This window comes from Fukomys damarensis, unplaced genomic scaffold, assembly GCF_012274545.1.
Source record: "Fukomys damarensis isolate Sample0158 unplaced genomic scaffold, DMR_v1.0_HiC HiC_scaffold_37, whole genome shotgun sequence".
NCBI classification, from domain to species: domain Eukaryota; kingdom Metazoa; phylum Chordata; class Mammalia; order Rodentia; family Bathyergidae; genus Fukomys; species Fukomys damarensis.
This window is the reverse complement of record NW_022900949.1, coordinates 43,892,257-43,910,830: the sequence shown is the minus strand read 5'-3', so window position 1 is coordinate 43,910,830 and position 18,574 is coordinate 43,892,257. Positions and strand designations below refer to the sequence as shown.

Below are 18,574 nucleotides of genomic sequence, written 5' to 3'. Positions count from 1 at the left end.
ACTTAATCCATCTTGCTTCTTATTTTTTCCCCATTCCCCTGCCCTCCCTTCAACCCCTCCACCCCTCCCTATCTACAAAGACCTTGTTTCCATTTTTATTTTTTCTCACGTTTGAGTGCAAGGGAAAAGAGAAGAATTTGATGCAGCTGCCTGCAATCTGTTCGCAAGGAAGGCACGGAGGGAACTGTGTGAACCCTCGAGCTTTTGGGCATAAGAAAGAGTCCTGTGGGAATCATAAGCACATTCTCCTGTTGAAGTATTTTATCTTAGTTCCCATCTGATTTTTTTTATTTAAATTTTATTGAGTTTATTGGTACATTTTAGGGATACAGTACAGTTACATTCATTGTTGGGATCTTGTACCTTTACAAGGCAAGTCTTGATTCTCATTTTTTCCCCTTACCTCTGCCCTCCCTGATTTTTTTTGGCTTTGATTCATTTTCTCTCCCTATTGTCCTCTGTTTTGTTTCTTCAGTTTAAGCTTCCATAGCAATACAATTTTCTTATTTTTTGTTTCTCCCACTTTTTAAATTCTTCTTTGCAAATTTTCTGTTCACTATATTCTGCTCTCACTCAATCGTGCCTATCTTCTCCCCTATTAAACTGCTGTCCTCTTTGTTCTATTCCTTTAGCTTTTTCTTATCTTACCTCGTGCTCTATCTTCCCTTGCCTCATCTCCACTTTACAGGTGCACAGATACACCAACAGGTTCCAACAACCTCGTGGCTTTCCTCAGTCCCTAACTACACTTCCTTCCTCCTTTTATCCTGACCTGGCCTCACAACTATCTTCTCAAAATCTTCAACAATAACCCTTCAATCCAACCAAAAGATCGTCAGCATAATCTAACACCCTAATTTTTTCAACTATTATTATTTCTCCTATCTACCTCTCCTTCTACGGACATATGCTCCTCTTTCACCTACACCCCCAATTCTTCTCTTCTACTTCTGCATCACAGACTAGCTGCTAACAACAATGGAATACAGACTTCAAAGAGTATTGATAAAGGGTGAAAGTGTAAGTGCAAGTCTCATCACTTATAAGCAATGTATTATCAGATCTGTGATACTGTTAAAACCAGTAAGGATTCTTTCCTCAAAATATGCAAGGAATGTAAACATTATGTACTGCCAACATGTACCCCCCCAAAAAAAAGCAAAGATATCAAAAGATGGGTGGATGGGGGGTAAGGAAAGGAAAAGGGATGAAAAAAGAATTAAGATGTGTTATGGGACCTAGCAGATAGAATCAACAACTGGGATCTCATCTTTTTTAAAAGCTCTGTACTTCAAAAGAAACCATCAGCAGAACTAAGAGACAAACTACAATGTGGGAAAAAAAATTTTACCAGCTGTTCCTCAGACAAAGGACTATTATCAAGGATATATAAAGAACTCAAAACAATCAGTCCCCCCAAATATAAAGACCCGATTCAAAAATGGACATCCGAAATGAACAGACATATCTCAGACAAAGAAGTAAAAGCAGCAAGTAAATATATGAAAAAATGTTCCATGTCACTGATCATTCGAGAGATGCAGATGAAAACAACACTGAGATTCCACCTCACTCCACAAAGAATGGCTGCTATCAAGAAATCACACAATAACAAATGTTGGCAGGGTTGTGGGGAGAAAGGAACCCATCTCCATTGTTGGTGGGAGTGCAGACTGGTGCAACCACTATGGAAATCAATATGGAGATACCTCAAAGAGCTTGGACTGGAGGTTCCATTTGACCCAGACATTCATCTGCTGTGTATCTTTCCAAAAGAACTAAAAGAATCATATCACAGAGAAGTATGTGCACCCATGTTTATAGCGGCACAGTTTGTAATAGCTAAATCTTGGAAACAACCTATTTGCCCATCCGTTGGAAACTGGATAAAGAAGATGTGGTTTTTCTATAAAATGGAATATTACTCAGCCATAAAGAATGAGAAAATAGATTCATTCATAGGAAAATGGATACATATTGAAGACATACTCCTAAGTGAAATAAATAAGTCACACATGTGTAAATACCAAATAGTTTCTCTGGGGTGAATAATCTGCAATAATACATAAGATCCTAATAAGATTACTGATATTGAGAAATGGGAAGAAAGGAGCTAAAGGTGTTGGGAAGGTGGGATGGGTAGGGGAAGGGTAAAAAGGGAAAAGAAAAAAATGTGAGATAATGAAAAGATGGAAATAAAGTATTTGTAGATGGGGAGGGAAGGAGGGGGTGAAGGGAGGGCAGGGGTAAGGGGAAAAAATGAGAATCAAAACTTGTCATGTAGAGGTATAAGATCCCAACAATGAATGTAACTGTACTGTATCCCTAAAATGTACCAATAAACTCAATTAAAGCTGAAAAAAAATTAAGATGTGTTATATACATGTACCAGCCTCCCACAACAAATGTAAACATTAAAACATTATGCACTACACAGATGTATAAGTGAACTAAAATTTTAAAAACACAGTGACAAGGTCCAAACCACTCAAATAACTGAAGGAGTGAATACTACCTTTGGACAAATAAAGCTGATAACAATATCTAACTAAAAGTATCTTCTTATCAAATACAACCTCTCACTGGGGATTTAACTCAGAGGTTCCGGCGCCCACCTCGCAAGCACAAGGACCTGAGTTCGATCCCCCGTACCAAAAAAAACCAAAACAATCAAATACAACCTCTCCCGAGCCTACACATACCTATGTTTCTTATTTTTATCAAGGGGAGAGAGAGAGAGAGAGAAGCATGGGAAAACAAGGCAACAGAAGGCCCCAAGTTCTTCAGTTCTCCCAAGGAAGACCCAGGTAGGATGAACCAATGGAAAGGAAAGCAAACACCAATAGCAGGGGTTTAAAAATTGATTAAAGCAGAGGTGAAGAAAGTTGGTGAGTCCAAAGAGGACATAACCCCAAAGTTGATGGAATTATCATACAAAAGGATTAATGTAGATATGGAAAAGACAAACAAAAATTTAGAAGAGCTGGCCAAAACACTTCAGAACATGAGCAATAAGTTATCAAAGACATAGATTCAGGCTGGGGATTTAGCTCAGTGGTTCCACCAACTGCCTTACAAGTGCAAGGTCCCGAGTTTGATCCCTGGTACCAAAAGCAAAAAAAGACATAGATCCCACAAAAAACACATCAGACAGAAATTCAAGAAATAAAAATTGTATAGAATTTATAAATTTGTAAATGACCAATGTGAAGGCAGCATTTATGCAATCAAGGATGAAATAGCAAATTATAATGAACTGCCCTGAGAAGGCTTAAAAACAATAGGAGAACAAGAAAATTCATCCAACAGCTTCTAGATTCAGCTATGAAGAGCAACTTAAGGACAATTGGAGTTAGAGAGAAACTAAAAGACAGCACAATCTGTTTACAGGAAAAGATAACATTTGTTAGCATATATGCACCAAATACTGGAGGACCTATCTTCATAAAACAAATTCAGCAAGACATAAAAGAGCAAATAACTATCAAGGTAATCATAATGGGTAACTTCAATGCCCCACTTTCACAGAGACAGATCAGCCAAACAAAAAATCAACAAAGATCAGAGTTTAATCATACCATCAAACACATGGACTCAATAGATCTATAGAGTGTTCTACCCTACTAGAATAGAATACGCATTCTTCTCAGCAACACAAAGTTTCCCCAAAATAGACTATGTACTAGTTCTCAAAGCATGTTTAAATAGATACAAAAGAATCAAAATCATCCCCTGTTTACTATCAGTCCATTGTTCATTGAATCTAAAAATCAATCACAAAAGAAACTACAGAAAATTATATATAAACACCTGAAAATTTAATAACATATTCTTGAATACCCAGTATGTCACAGAAGAAAGCAAAGGAGGAATTCAGCAATTTCTGCAGTCCATTGACAATGCCAGTACAACACACCAGAACCTATGAGATACAATTAAAGCAGAGCTATGAAGGAAACTCATAGAGAGAACTAATATTGTTTAAATGGCTATTCTTCCAAAAATGATAGATAGATTTAACACAATACTATCCAAAATACCTACATCATCCTCACAGAACTGAGAACACAATCCTAAAATTTATATGGAACCAGAAGAAATTCAAATAGCAAATGCAATCCTGGGCAACAAGAGTAAAGTAGGAGGCATCACAGTATCTGACTTCAAGTCATTCTACAAGCAAGGACTTTCTGAAGAAAACTCTAATTGCACAAGAAACAACAGCAAGAATCAACACATGGAACTACATTAAATGAAAAAGCTTCATCAGAGCAAAGAAAACAATGAACAGATAAAGAGACAACCTACAGAATGAGAAAAAAAATTCTCAGCTATTCCTCAAACATACAACTAATTCCTTGAACACATAAAGAACTCAAAACAAAGTAAAGCTCCCAATATAAAAGACCTAATCCAAAATATGAGTAAGTGAAATGAATAGACACATTTCAGAAGTACAAAGGGCCAACAGATACATGAAAAAAATGTTCAACATCTCTGGCCATTAGAGAAATGAAAATTAAAACAACACTAAGATTTCATCTTAAGATAGAAAGAATAGCAATCATTAATAAATCAAATAATAACAAACGTTGGCATGGCTGTACTAAAAAAGGAACCTTTCCACATTGTTGGCAAGAATGTAAACTAATACAAACATTATGGAAAGCTTCAAAAAACTAAAATAGAAATTCTATTTGACCCAGCTATTCCTTTCCTATGTATTTTCCCAAAGAGCCAAAGACAACATATTACAGTGGTCCACACATACCCATGTTCATAGCAGCACAATTCATAATAAATAAATCCTAGAAGTAGCCTATATGTCAATCAACAGACAAATTAGATAAAGAAAATGTGGTATTTATACACAGTGGAATACTACTCAGCTATTATAATGGATTTGAGTTATTTGCAGAAAAACAGATTCACCTTGAGGCCATAATGTTAAGTGAAATAAATCAGACAAACAATTTTAAGTACTATATTTTCCTCATTGTATTAATCCAAAGTACAAATAAAGAGCAAAAAAAAAAATTGGTAAAAGGAAATAGGGAAAGCGATCTTTTGTAAATGGGAAGTAAAGAGGCACAGAGATGCTCAACAACTAAGCCACACACCAAGAGGTCTGAGAGAGGCCGGGGATTTAGCTCAGCGGTTCGGTGGCCTGCCTTGCAAGCGCAAGGACTCAAGTCCGAGAGGAGACTTTATTCAGGAAAGCAGGTCAGGGAGAGAGGAGAGAGGGGTAGAGAAGAGACAGGGACAAAGAAAGGAAGGTCCTTTTATCGGTTTTGGGCTGGGCCTTCACTTATTTATGAGCGGGTTACTTTTAACCTTTCACAGGCAGGTTGCCTTTTATGGGCTCGGTCCTGCCAAAACTTAGGTTTAACGTCTCCAGACCGATGTGGCCTTGCAGGGAGGGAAACTAAAGATGAGAGCATGAGGTCATTTTAAGAGGCAAGAAGAGCCAGAAGAACACAGCCCGTGATGATGGCGTCAGGTCCCTAACAGGAAGGGCACCGAGAGTCTGAGGGTGGGGAGCGGGGACATAAAAAGATTTAAGATATCATGTACATCTATCAACTACCCTCAACGAATGTAATCTTTATCCATCATAAACATGAACCAAGGACGATGATGATCATGACGGTGATCATGATGATGATGATGATGGGGAAAGGTGATCTAGAAAGGGAAGGAGAGGCGGGTGGGAAGAGAAGGTAAATAAAAAGAATCAAGATATCTTCTGTACATGTACCTACTCCCCAACATGAGTGTAAATATCACGCACTCCGAACATGTATGAAGAAAAAGAAAATACTGAACAATAACACGCAATATGGGAAGGGATTTGAATTGCATGTTTAGGGGCCTTAGCTTTGGGGGGTAAGGACAAGTAACAGTTTAAACACTGTCAGTATGCATATTAAAATTGTGAGACTAATCAGGAAAAGGCACACTCAATATGAGTATAAATGCCAAACTAGTTGAAAGGGGAACATAAAATGACATACTTCTGTACCTGTTCTCCATCCGAGCCATCAACATCTTCCTCACCAGGATTTCCCTGCAGACCAAAAGGTCAGAATGTTAGAGATCATAGAAACCAATATGAGTGGACATTTCTTTGACACTAATTTCCTTGCTAATGTTTTTTTAGTTAACAGAATAATCTAGACCTTCTGAAATAGCATTTATATATTGAATCAAATTATTTAAAATAAAATTGTTTTGGCCTTTGTGAAATAATCATTACTATTTTTCCTGACAGTTTCAGATTAAAAGGAGGAGGCAGCAGAAAGGGAGGGGGAAGAAGAGGAAGAAAAGAAGAAGGGGAAGGGAAGGCAAAAAGAGGGAAAAGATTAGCCAAGAAAAAACCTCTCAAATTTTGATGTATATGGACTTGGGGTGTAGCTCAATGGTAGAGGATTTGCCAAGCATGCATGAGCCCCCTTGGTTCAACCCCCAGCACGCACATACAAAAACAAATCTTTATTAAAAAATTTAATGGATGAGAAAGACACTTTAAACAGAACTGAGAACAAATAACTCTTTCACCAAGACTGATACCTTTTTCCACTGGTTATTACAGGCTGAAAATGGTTCTTTTGCCATTGACATTCTTTAGTTTTAAAAGACTAGAAAATATACATGGGCAATCTGTATTACAAAACACTGGGAAGATTACAAGTTAAGGAAGAATTAAATGGAGGTGTATGCATTTTGGGAGACATAAAAAATGGAACTAAAAAACCAAGGCTAGGGCCAGGGATTTAGCTCAGTGGTTCTGCTGCCTGCCTCATAAGCACAAAGACCTGAGTTTCGATCCCCAGCACAAAAAAAAGAAAAAAAACAAAAACAAAAAACAGTGAGCTAAAAAAACAAGGCTAACTTGGTAATACAAGTTTAAAGCACCTACATAGTGACATCGCATCAAATATTCTGTCACTTTCAAATTATGTGCTCTTTATTTTGCCACCAATATCAATATGACAGTTAATATATTCATTTATTGAACATTTGTTGAAGAAAAGCACCAGTTTTGCAAGCAGAAAAAACACATTCTACATGTGTAGAATAGTTGTGCTCCTACAGTTCACAAAATAAGCTTCAGGTGATGTTTTTTAACACATCCCTGCCAGCTTGAACCTTGGGTGGTACACGCATGACTATCCATCGGGCAGCTTGTGCCACTGGTGGTAGAAGTGATATAGTCATGCATGGGACAGTCACGCATGTACCATCTGTGGTTCAAGCTGACCCACAGCAAGACATGCAAATTATGGCCCCATTGTGAACATGTTAAACCAAAGTACAGCTGAGTTAGTACGTAGAAGCAAGTCTAACACAGTAGTGGCACACCTTTCAGAGACCAAGTACTAAACTGCACCCAAAACCTACTTATTTATCCCAAAGTGCCAACACTGCAATTAAAACTTGAATACTGAGGGTTTAGTTTAGAAAAAAGTAACTCTACATTAACATCTTTTGTCTTAAAAGGAAAAATATAACAACACATATGCCATAGATATGTCACTATTGGTCTAGAATTATGACACTTTGCCCATGGGCCATAAGAGGTAGACTGGCAGTACCAGAAGGCATGAGTTTTAAAAAGAAAGAAGGAAAGAAAAGCTCATGAGCCCTTAGCTGTCTTGCTCCCAGGATCAGGTGACGAACACAGTGGGTGTGCAAAAAGCCTTGTTTGAGCCAATGAATGAGCTAATGGATACTTTGATTCAGAATCTAAATATAAAGTCTAAATGTAAACTTTCATTAGAGAGTGTGACTCCTTTCCTTATTGCACTTCTCTCATTTAACACAACCTTGACCAGATCCTTACTACCACATTTTGTATTCAGACCAACACTTCTAGACTGTCAAGTGATGAATATGGTGGCTCAATTATTGCAAAGTCAGCAAGGCCTGAAAATAACATGTGTCACTGCCCTATATATGAAATGCATGCCTTACAAATAGTAATTAACAGGGAAGTTTAGCTATTAGTAAGATTGAAGCTGGGCTGGGGAATTAGCTAGTGATTCCGCCACCTGCCTCGCTAGTACAAGGACCCAAGTTTGATCTCCGGTACCAAAAAAAAAGATTGAATCTATTTCCTTGTAGAAAAATTGAAGGTTTCATCTCACTCAAATAAAGGAAAAGGGACTGAACATGATATTGTATTTCCCAAAGAAACTGCTATGCAGTTTCTGAGAGTAAAGCAAGTTACCTACCTTCTCTCCTGAAAATCCTCTTGCTCCCTAATGTTAGGAAGAAATAAAAATAATTGAGCTAGGTAGATATTCAAAGAAAATTAAATCAGCCTGCATGGCCTGTCCTTGTGTACTGAAGACCTATTCACAATCACTAAGGTATAGAATGAATATTTAAAATGTCAGAGTAAAGGCCTACAGCAAAATACAGCTTCTCTCAGACCTGAAATCAAGACACCTGGAAAACAATAACTCAATGAAGAAAAACAGAAGTAGATCTCCAGAAATTGGGAGGGGCTGACAGGAAAACTAGAAACTAGAGAAACTGAAGAAACAGAGCACAGTGCAGATGAAAGAATAACGCAGTCTGGAAAGCTCACCTCAGCCCTAGGCAGGAAGATCAGCTAACACAAGGTGATCCCAGGGAGGGTCAGCAGCTCCTGGAGAAACAATGGACTGGAGCACTAGTGCCAAGAAAAACCCACAGTTATTGTAAACTGCAAAAACAGTGTTGGGTTTTACTCTGAAAGTGACACTTTCTATCTGGCAGGCTAGCGTTGGAGAAGAAATCCAGTGCAACACCCTCCATAGTTGAGAGGGTTTAATCAGGAGCCATCCTGGGAAATGGTTAATTGTTTAAAGACTGAGCAACAGAGTAACTATACTCTTACGTGAAATGCAAATTAAAACAATGATGAAATTCCATCCTGCCCCAGAAAGAATGGTCATGATCAAGAAATCAAATATGAACAAATGCTGAAAAGGCTGCACAGAAAAAGGAACCTTTCTCTATTGTCAGTGGGAATGTAAACTAGTACAACCATTACGGATTCCTCAAAAAAATAAAAATAAAATTTTCATTCCACTCTGCTATTCCTCTTCTAGGTATCTTCCCAAAAGACTTGAAGATATCATCTTACGGTGATACATGCATACTCATGTTTATAGCAGCACAATTCATAACAGCTAATCTTGGAAGCAGCCTATATGTCCATCAACAGATGAATAGAAAAATAAAATATGGTGTTTGTACACAATGGAGTACTACTTGGCCATAAAAAAGATAAACCTGAGTCATTTGTAGCAAAATGGATACACTTTGAGACCACAAAGTTAAGTGAAGTAAATCAGACAAGCTTACATATTTCATAGTTTCTCTTAAATTAGAAACCTAAAGTATAAATAAAGAGCAAAATAAAAGACAGATAACAAGAAACTGGGACATAGAGTCTTAGCAAACAGGAAGGAGACCAAGAGTAAGAGTAAGGAAGAAGGAAGGGAAGGCATTAGCTCCCCAACATTTTTGGCCTGTCCTGCCTACAGATAGAACAGGATGTGGTCTCAGAAAAACTGGGGGAAAAAGTTGAGGATGTTCATACTTGGAATAGTCTCGAGGACACCAAGATTCTTGAGGCTAAGAGGATATGGATGGGGCACCCTTTTTAATGCCTTAAAAGAAGTAAGATGCGCTATGTACATGTACCTATTTCCTACACTGAATGTAATTTTTATATACTGCAAACACATACTAATACAAATAATTTTTTAAATATATAGACTCAAATTAGGTTCCTATCAATGGATGGGTGGATAAAGAAAATATGGTATACATGTCCAATAGAATATTACTCAGCCATAAAGAAGAAAAATCTGATTTGTAGCAAAGTGAATGAAAATGGATGACACACCATTCAATAAGCCAGACTCAAAAAGACAAGTACTACATGTTTTCTTTCATATGTGAAACCTTAAAAAAGTCAACTTAAATGCAGAATAGTGATTACTAGAAGCTGGGAATGTGGGAGCAGGGGAAATAGATACAGGGAAAGGCTAGAATTGGTCAGTGTGTACTATATGCATATATCAAAATATCACACTGAAGCTAACAGATAATAGCAATGCATGTAAATCCAAAATAAAATAAAAAGAATTGTGCTTGAGTGAGATTTTTTAAACCCTTCCCTCATTTAGATAACCATGTTACCTACGTTGAAGAAAACATAATTATTAGATCCAAATGAGGGTGTCTTCCTTCTCCAGCACACCTAATGGGTTTCACAGCACTCGGATTAGTACCACCCTTCCCGGCGGTGACCTGAAGAAAACTGCTTCTTGCAACCCCTCACACATTAGGAGTGACAGAGAACAGCAGTGACCTGCCACTTATTTTTATAATGATCATATCATTTCAAACAAAAATAAGAACACTCTGGCTAGCAAGAATGCAAAGGCTTCTAGGAATAATAAGAAAAATCAACTGAAAGAATAACTTATTAGCAAAGATAGAACATACTCACTGCGGTCAGGAAAACTCTCTAGGACTTTCATGTTATAGAAAATTTTTTCTGACCCAATTAAAAGAGATTCTCCAGTCCTGAAAAGTTGACAGATATTTAATGCAAACATCCAAAAAGGGTGGCCCACCCATATCCCCTTAGCTTTAATAATCTCGGCACCTTCAACTCTCTTGTGGAGTTTTTTTGGGACCATAGCCTACATGTGGGACAGGCCAAAAATGCTGGGGAATTAAGAGTCATGCTACCTTTGTTACCTTTTTAATTTCCCAACTCACAGAGTCCATGAACATAATGAATTCATGGCTATTTTATACCACACAGTTGGAGACAGAACTCAGAGGAGGAGTGATCGGTGAATAATAGACAACCAAAGCAATGGGTTATTTGTCTTTCTACATTTTCAGCTTGAACCTACAAATTCATGGGCCCCATTCTGAAACCATTCCATTTGTAAGAGAAGGATGACAAACAGAATAAAGGATGTTAGAGTAAAAAGAAACAGTTAATTTTAATTAAAAATGTCACTTAACACAATTTACCTAAAGTATCATTTCAACATATAAAAGTTAGAGACATCTTCCCTTTCCTTTCCTTCTGAATCACTCTTAATGTTGTTTCCTGAAAAAAGGAAACAACACTGAGTGATTCAGAAGATAATACATAATAAAGTCGCCTTCTCTTGTGACAATGGCATTACAGAAGGAAGGGCAAGGGGATGGAGAAAAAAAAGAACCAAGATGTATCATGTAAAGGTACAAATACCCAATGATGAATGTCATCATTTTATGTACCTAAAATCTACCAATAAACTTAATGGATAAATACAAAAAAGAACAAGAGACTGATAGAACTGCTCTGCCAAGTGCAATAGCCATTGTAGAGACTGGTGGCCACTGGACATTTGATAAGAGTCTAATCCAAAGGAAGATGTGTCATCAGTGTAAAACATTAGACTTCAAAGACATTTCAAAAGGAAGATGTCTCATTAACTTTTATATGTTGAAATGATATTTTAGGTAAATTTTGTTAAGCAACATTTTAAATTAATATTAACTCTGTTTCTTTTTTTACTCTAACATAGTTACTGTAAAATATTAAATTATATATAGTCCTTGCATTATATTTCTAGTTCTGTATTAATGGGCCTTTTAAAAAGATCTTGATTTTATAATATAAGGACATCTGAGAAAGGGGACAAAGTCATCTCCTCTGAACCAAGAAAGTGTTTTTATTCTGTTTGTCTGAAATCAAAGTCAATGGTCTGTATGGATTGGATGAACTTTAAATAAATCTCCTAACTTGGGCTAGGTTTTTTGAACCACCCTGCCAAGCAGAGAAAAATAAAACAACACTTAAATGACATTTTAAAAAATCATAAAAACTAGAAGGAATACATTTACTACTTCCAACAAAATGCCAAAATGCACACTTACCATTCTTGAATATATTTCTAACAGCTAAGATGATACAATATACAAAAAAATGTTTAGCAACCCTCCCATAAACAGCGAAAGTAGTGACATTTTTATCTAATTTTTGCTTATTTTCCAAGTTCAGAGAGGCTAAATTTTCAGAATAAGACAGTACACCATTCTAAGTGGAACAATGAAAACACTAATGTGTTTAGGTCTTGGGGTTCACAAAATATACTAGAATACCTTGTGTCTCCAAGGTCCTTTAGGGAAGATCACAAATATAAATTTACCTTCCCAACCACACTAAAATGTTATTTTCTTTTTTTCACTGCTACCTCTTCCAAAACATATGATAGAGATTTTAAGAGGCCACATAGAAACTGATACCATAGCAGCCTGGATATAGAAGCTAAGGCACAAATCCAGCTAAATCGCTCTGGGTTGTTTGTTGCTGTTGTTGTTTGAGACAGGGTCTCACTGTGTAGTTGAAACTGCCCTGGAACTCACTATGTAGCCCAGGCTGGTCTCGAACTCACAGCAATCCTCCTGCCTCAGCCTCCTGAGTGCTGGGATTACAGGCATGCACCACCATACCCGGCTTTAAATTGTAATATACTAAATATGTAAAACTATATCACTCTTCTCCCTAATATTTTTGTTTTGTCAAATGTAGTTATTTTTCATAAAGGAATCGGTAGTTTATGTTTAGACATAAGTTTATTTTGGCATCTTGAAAATAAGTTAATACTGTAATTTAAATTTTTCTCAGCTTTATTTTCTAATATGGTAAATATCAATAGGTGGAAACCACAGGAACAAAAGCTCTTTGGGGTTCTCAATAACCTTTAGAAGTGTAAAGACTGAGGCCTAGGGAAGGGAACAGGTGTCATTCAGAAGGTACAAACTTTGAGTTATAAGTGAATACGTTCTGGAGATCTAATGAGCAGCACAGTGACTGTAGTGGGTGTAGTAACACTGCATTATACATGGGAAGCATACTAAGGGGAGATTCTAAATGTTCTCATCACAAAAAATAAAATAAAAAGCAACTATGAGAGGTGATGGATGTGCTAACTGACTTGACTGTGATAATCATGTTACAGCATCGGCACATTGTACACCATCAGTAATATAATTGTGCTGGTCAGTTATTTCTCAATAAATCGGGAGGAAAAGTATAAAGGTATTCTGAGACTAAAAAGTTTGGTAATCAGTAGTATATATACAAATTAAGTTTAAAATAGGTACCTGTGATAAAGTGGTTTTATGTTATTGATATCACTGAAAATCATGAGAATTAAAAATCCTTCCAGTATTTATATGATTAGATAAAGTTGGTACGTCCCACATTCCCATCTCCTAACTCACAATTCTCCCTATAACATGCACTTTTTTTTCCATTCATGCTCACAAAGAAGATAACTTACCTTGTCCCAGATATTTCCCAAGGTGTATCTGGGTTATGTGCAAACCATTGGCAGTTAGTTGTAGCTCCACCTTCTTTTCAGCCATCTAAGAAGGCATCTGAGTGACCCTGGAATTAGAATGGGCTTCTAATCACCTCTATTCTGTTACCACTTACAAACATGGGTAACTTAGTAATAGTAATACATACCTGCAGCTGAGATTGTGATAACAACTATTCTTATATGCGTTTGTGCAGACAAACCACATTTTCAGTTAGATCAAATTCACTGACTAATAACAAAATGACCACACTTCATCATTCAGCACCTTCTAGAGGTTGCATCTTCTAAAAGTTTGTCTGCCTGACACTGGTTACAAAAAATGGCTGCTTCATATAGACTTTTAAACTCACTTAAGAGATATAGATGAGAAAAGTTTTCATGACTTAAGTGCACTTAAGTATGACCAGGATTTGACCCACTTTACCTTACTAGTCAGAAGGAAAGAAATAAGATTCAGGGTAGGTACGTAAATGGAGGCTGGAATTGTTCAGTGCCCACTGATACTGTATATGTGTATTGAAATATTGCACTGTTACCTATTAATATACACAATAAAACATCTTAATCAAAAACAAAATAAATAACAATAAGATAATAATAACCTAAACCATTTTTTAAAAAAAGAAAAAAGATTCAGACTCACATATGAACCTTTTTCACCAGGATGACCATGTAATCCATCAAAACCTTTCTGCCCCTGAGAAAACAAGAAATTTAAATCAATAACTTGGACTCTAAGTTCATTGCCCAAATGTATGTGAAACAAAAATTGCTATTAATAGATCCTTGTCTCACTGAGCTGATGTTTTATTGAGAAGCTACTAAATACCATGAAAAGCATGCAGAGATATACCGATACAAAAATTAGGGGCCTTGTTTCAGAATACATCTGTAAGCAAAAGTGTTGCTACCCATCTTACTCATGAAAAATGGTTATTTCTGCATAACTCAGATGCTTAGTCATTTTTGTTTCATTTCTTCTTAGGCACCTACATACACAAACCATAACCTCCCAAGGAAATCTGGTTCTCCATATTGTAGCTGGATTTGATTAGTCTCAAACTTGGAAAAAAGATCTGCAAGCCATATTTTATTTATCATCCCCAAAGACATGAAACTCAGTAGAACCAACCACAGGATTCTAACAAACAGAAAGAGCAAAGAATTCAATTTGTCAAATGGAGTTGTTTCTGAATCTTCCAATCTGTTTCATTGATCCTTAGGTCTGTGTTTTTTGCTAGTACCGTGCTGTTTTTATCACAGAAGGTTTGCAGTATAATTTCAAGTCAAGGATTATGATGGTCCCTGCCTGGCCTTTGTTGCCAAGAATTGCTTTAGCTATTCTAGGTCTCTTCTGGTACCAAATGAATTTTAGGATAGTTTTCTATAGTTCTATGAGGTGTGCTATTGGTATTTTGCTCAGGATTGCATTAAATCTGTATAACAATTTTGGGAGTGTGGCCATTTTTACTATATTGATTCTTCCTATCCAAAAACAGGGAATATCTTTCCATTTTCTGATAATCTCTTTGATCTTTTGCATATAGCGTTCCATGTAAAAGTCCTTTACTTTATTCATTACATTGATTTCTAAATATTTTTTTTTTGGATGCTATTGTGAAAGGAATTATTTCCCTAATTTCTCTCTCAGTGAGTTTGTTATTTGTGTACAAGAAGGCTGTTGATTTTTGAGTGTTGACTTTGTATCTAGCTGTACTTCTGAATTTTATTATTAAATCTAGAAGTCTTTTAGTGGAGGTTTTTGTGATTTCTACATAGACTATTACGTCATCAAGAAATAATGATAATTTAACTTCTTCATTTCCTATCTTTATTCCTTTAATTTCTTCCTCTTGTGTAATTGCTCTGGCTAATATTTCTAGAACTATATTGAATAATAGCCTTCTTCCTTGTCTTGCTCCTGATTTCAGAGTGAAACCTCTGTTTTTAAATTAATTTTACTGGTACATTTTAGCTATACAATACAATGACATTCATCATTGGAGATTTGTACCTTTACATAATATATCTTGATTCTTATTTTTTACCATTCCCCTGCCCTCCCTTCAACCCTTCCATCCCTCACTATTTACAAAGATTCTGGTTCCATTTTTCATTTTTTTCATGTTAATTCCACTCCCTTTTTTTCTTTGCCCTACCCCTCCTACTTCCCCTCTATTTTTGACCACTCAGTATGATGTTGGCTGTTGAGTTACCATAGATGGCTTTTATCAGATTGAGATAAAGACCATTTATTCCAATTTTCTTTAGGGTTTTTATCATGAGTGGGTGTTGGACTTTGTCAAAGGCTTTTTCTGCATCTGTTGAGATAATTGTGTGGCTTTTGGTCTTGGTTCTGTTAATACGGCACATTACATTTATTGATTGTATATGTTGAACCATCCCTAAATCCCTGGGATGAATCCTACTTGGTCATGGTGTATAATCTTCTTGATGACTTACTTGCTGCATTCTTTTTGCCAGTATCTTATTGAGGATTTTTGTCTCTATTTTCATTAGGAAGATTGTCCCATAGTTAGTTCTCTTTTTAGGCTGGATCCCTCTCTGGTTTTGCTATCAGGCTAATGCTTGCTTCCAGGAATGAATTTGGAAGTATTACTTCCTTTTCAATTTCATTAATGAGTAATGGCATTAGATCTTCTCTAAATTTCTCATAGAATTCAGCAGTGAATCCAGGACCTAGACTTTTCCTTGTTGGTAGGTTTTGAATTACACTGAGAAGTCAAATTTTAAAACATCCTCTTCCTAATGCCTTTCAGGCAGTCACCAAGTTGCAAAGAATACATATCAAAAAAAGTCTCCAAAGCTGTTTTCTGATTCTCCAATCTGATATTAAAAACAGCATGATGGGGGCAGAATCTAACACTAAGGCCTAAATATAATTTATTTTTTAAAAACTAATTATGCACTTTATACTAGACTAGACTAACAAAATTGGTACAAAACCAGTAAGACCTCATTCTAACAACTTCATGGAAAAACTTCCAGAATGAACATGTAGAAAAATGGTGCAAATGGGGGAAAAAATGAGAACCCAGATGTGACATGTAAAGGTTCAAGATCCCAATGATGAGTGTAACTGTACTGTATGCTTAAAAAGTACCAATAAACTCAATAAAACAGGAAAAAAATAATATCTTTGATGAAGTCATAAAAATAATCAATCTTCTTTTAAGAAAAAGAAAAATGGTGCAAAGCCAATGGGTTTGAGTCAACCTTAAAGATGGATCTGTGATGTTCTACCCGACAAACTACAGTCCCTGTGGGAATAGAACCTTGCCTGTCCCAATCCCTGTGGAGCATTTCCAATGTAATATTCTCCTCTAAAAGAGTAGGAACTTTCTTCTCAATTAACTGAGATCTAACTGAGATGCAAATTAACTGCTACGTGAAACAAATGATTGTATCTTTTCTCAAAGTTTAATGCTATAGCAAAGAATGTTAGGGAGGAGAGAGGTCTTCACTACTCCAGAAACAGCATATTTTAGACAAATGAAAATCTGAAATTTCTGCTCAGTGGTAGAACTTGATGTTATTTGTCAAATAAACATAAGTAGGCTACATAATACAATGGGAAAATTAAGAGATTTGGAGTCAGGTAGACATAAGGGTTCAAATCTTGAATACCTGCAATTTTGGAAATGTGACATCCCCTGTCTGGGCCTTAAATTCACAGCTATAAAGCAACAGCAACCTTGAAGTTTTGTCAAAAGGATAAAACTAGAAAGAGTTTGTAAAATAGATATCACAGGGCCTGATGTATAGTGGATACTGAAATGTCGATCCCTAACCACATCCAACAAATTCTTACCTCTCTCCCTGGACTCCCATTCAGGCCCTCTATACCCATCTTTTCCAAAATATTTGATATTCACATTGCAGTATGTTCTTTCTACAATTCTGTCCTGAAAAGTAGAATCCACATCACATATTATTTTTCCATCCATTCGCCTGTATCACATTATACACTAAAGAGACAAGATCCCCTCAAAGTTTTAAAATCATTATAATTACTAACACAGTGAAGGATGATGTTTTTTAAAAAAAAAAAAACTTACAAGTGCTGCCTGCTTCACAAGCACAAGGTCTCAATTTTGATCCCTGGTACAGAAAGAAAGAAAGGGGGGAGAGGGGGAGGGAGAAAGAGAGAGAGAGAGAGAGAGAGAGAAAGAGCAAATAAAAAAGACTTACAAGTTGCTTCAGTATAATGCTTCAGAAGGACTGTAGGGTGATACTAAAAGGTTGTGTATATGCAAATCCCCTGCCAAATTCTAGCTTTTCTAATTTATGTACACCTTCCAAGCCAATGACTAAGAGTCCAGAAAATCCTTCAAAACACCAACAAGTGGAAGATTTATCTGCAAGTCCTTTGAATGGTCTGTCTTTATCTCAGACCCAGATATTCATCCATCATCCCACCATTCCCATAATGATATCAAAGGCAGTTAGCTAGGTAAGAGCTGAAGCTTACAGCACCTGCACAATTATCTGAATCTGAGGTTGACACATGCCCACCTAGGGGAAACAGATCCCAGACTGACTCAATTAGACCCCACCGGCATTCATTTACAGCGCAGTTCTGACTCCCCTGGTGGGAGAGGGGGCACCATGTTCATTCTGGCCAAGGCATATAAAACCCAAACTTTCCCTCCTAATGGAGGGGTGGAGTCCTGCTGCTGACCAGGGAAAAACAAAAGCCTCATTGGGCATTTTGACCAGGTCCTTGACCATGGCCCGAAGTTCTAAAACATAAAAACAAACTAACTCTGCTCCTTAGGCACTTGACCCTTCCCCAAGGTGCCTGCTTGGATCTTTCCCACGTGTACTATTCTTATCGCAGGCAGTTGCCACCTTGGGCTCTGCCTACTCTCCTTCTTGAGAGTGTACTACCCTTAATCAGCTGTTTTGCTTGATAGCATACCATGCCTGCTACACAGTAAAGTTTCTGGGTAAATCTGCTGCTTGCTGACTCTGTATTTGTTTGCCATGGACCTCCATGAAAACAAGACAATAAATCTTGCATCTGTCTTGTGTCAAATTGAATGGCATTAAGATCAAGAATTACTAGGGCTGGGGATTTAGCTCAGTGGTTCGGTGGCCTGCCTTGCAAGCGCAAGGACCCGAGTTCAATCCCCGGTACCAAAAAAAAAAAAAAAAAA

The 18,574-nt window shown here is 36.8% G+C and overlaps 1 pseudogene; it reads right to left on the bottom strand.

Moving 5' to 3' along the window:
- Window positions 1–13,175: 13,175 nt before the first annotated feature.
- LOC109118099 overlaps window positions 13,176–18,574 on the bottom strand; it is a 30,757-nt pseudogene continuing 25,358 nt past the window's right edge.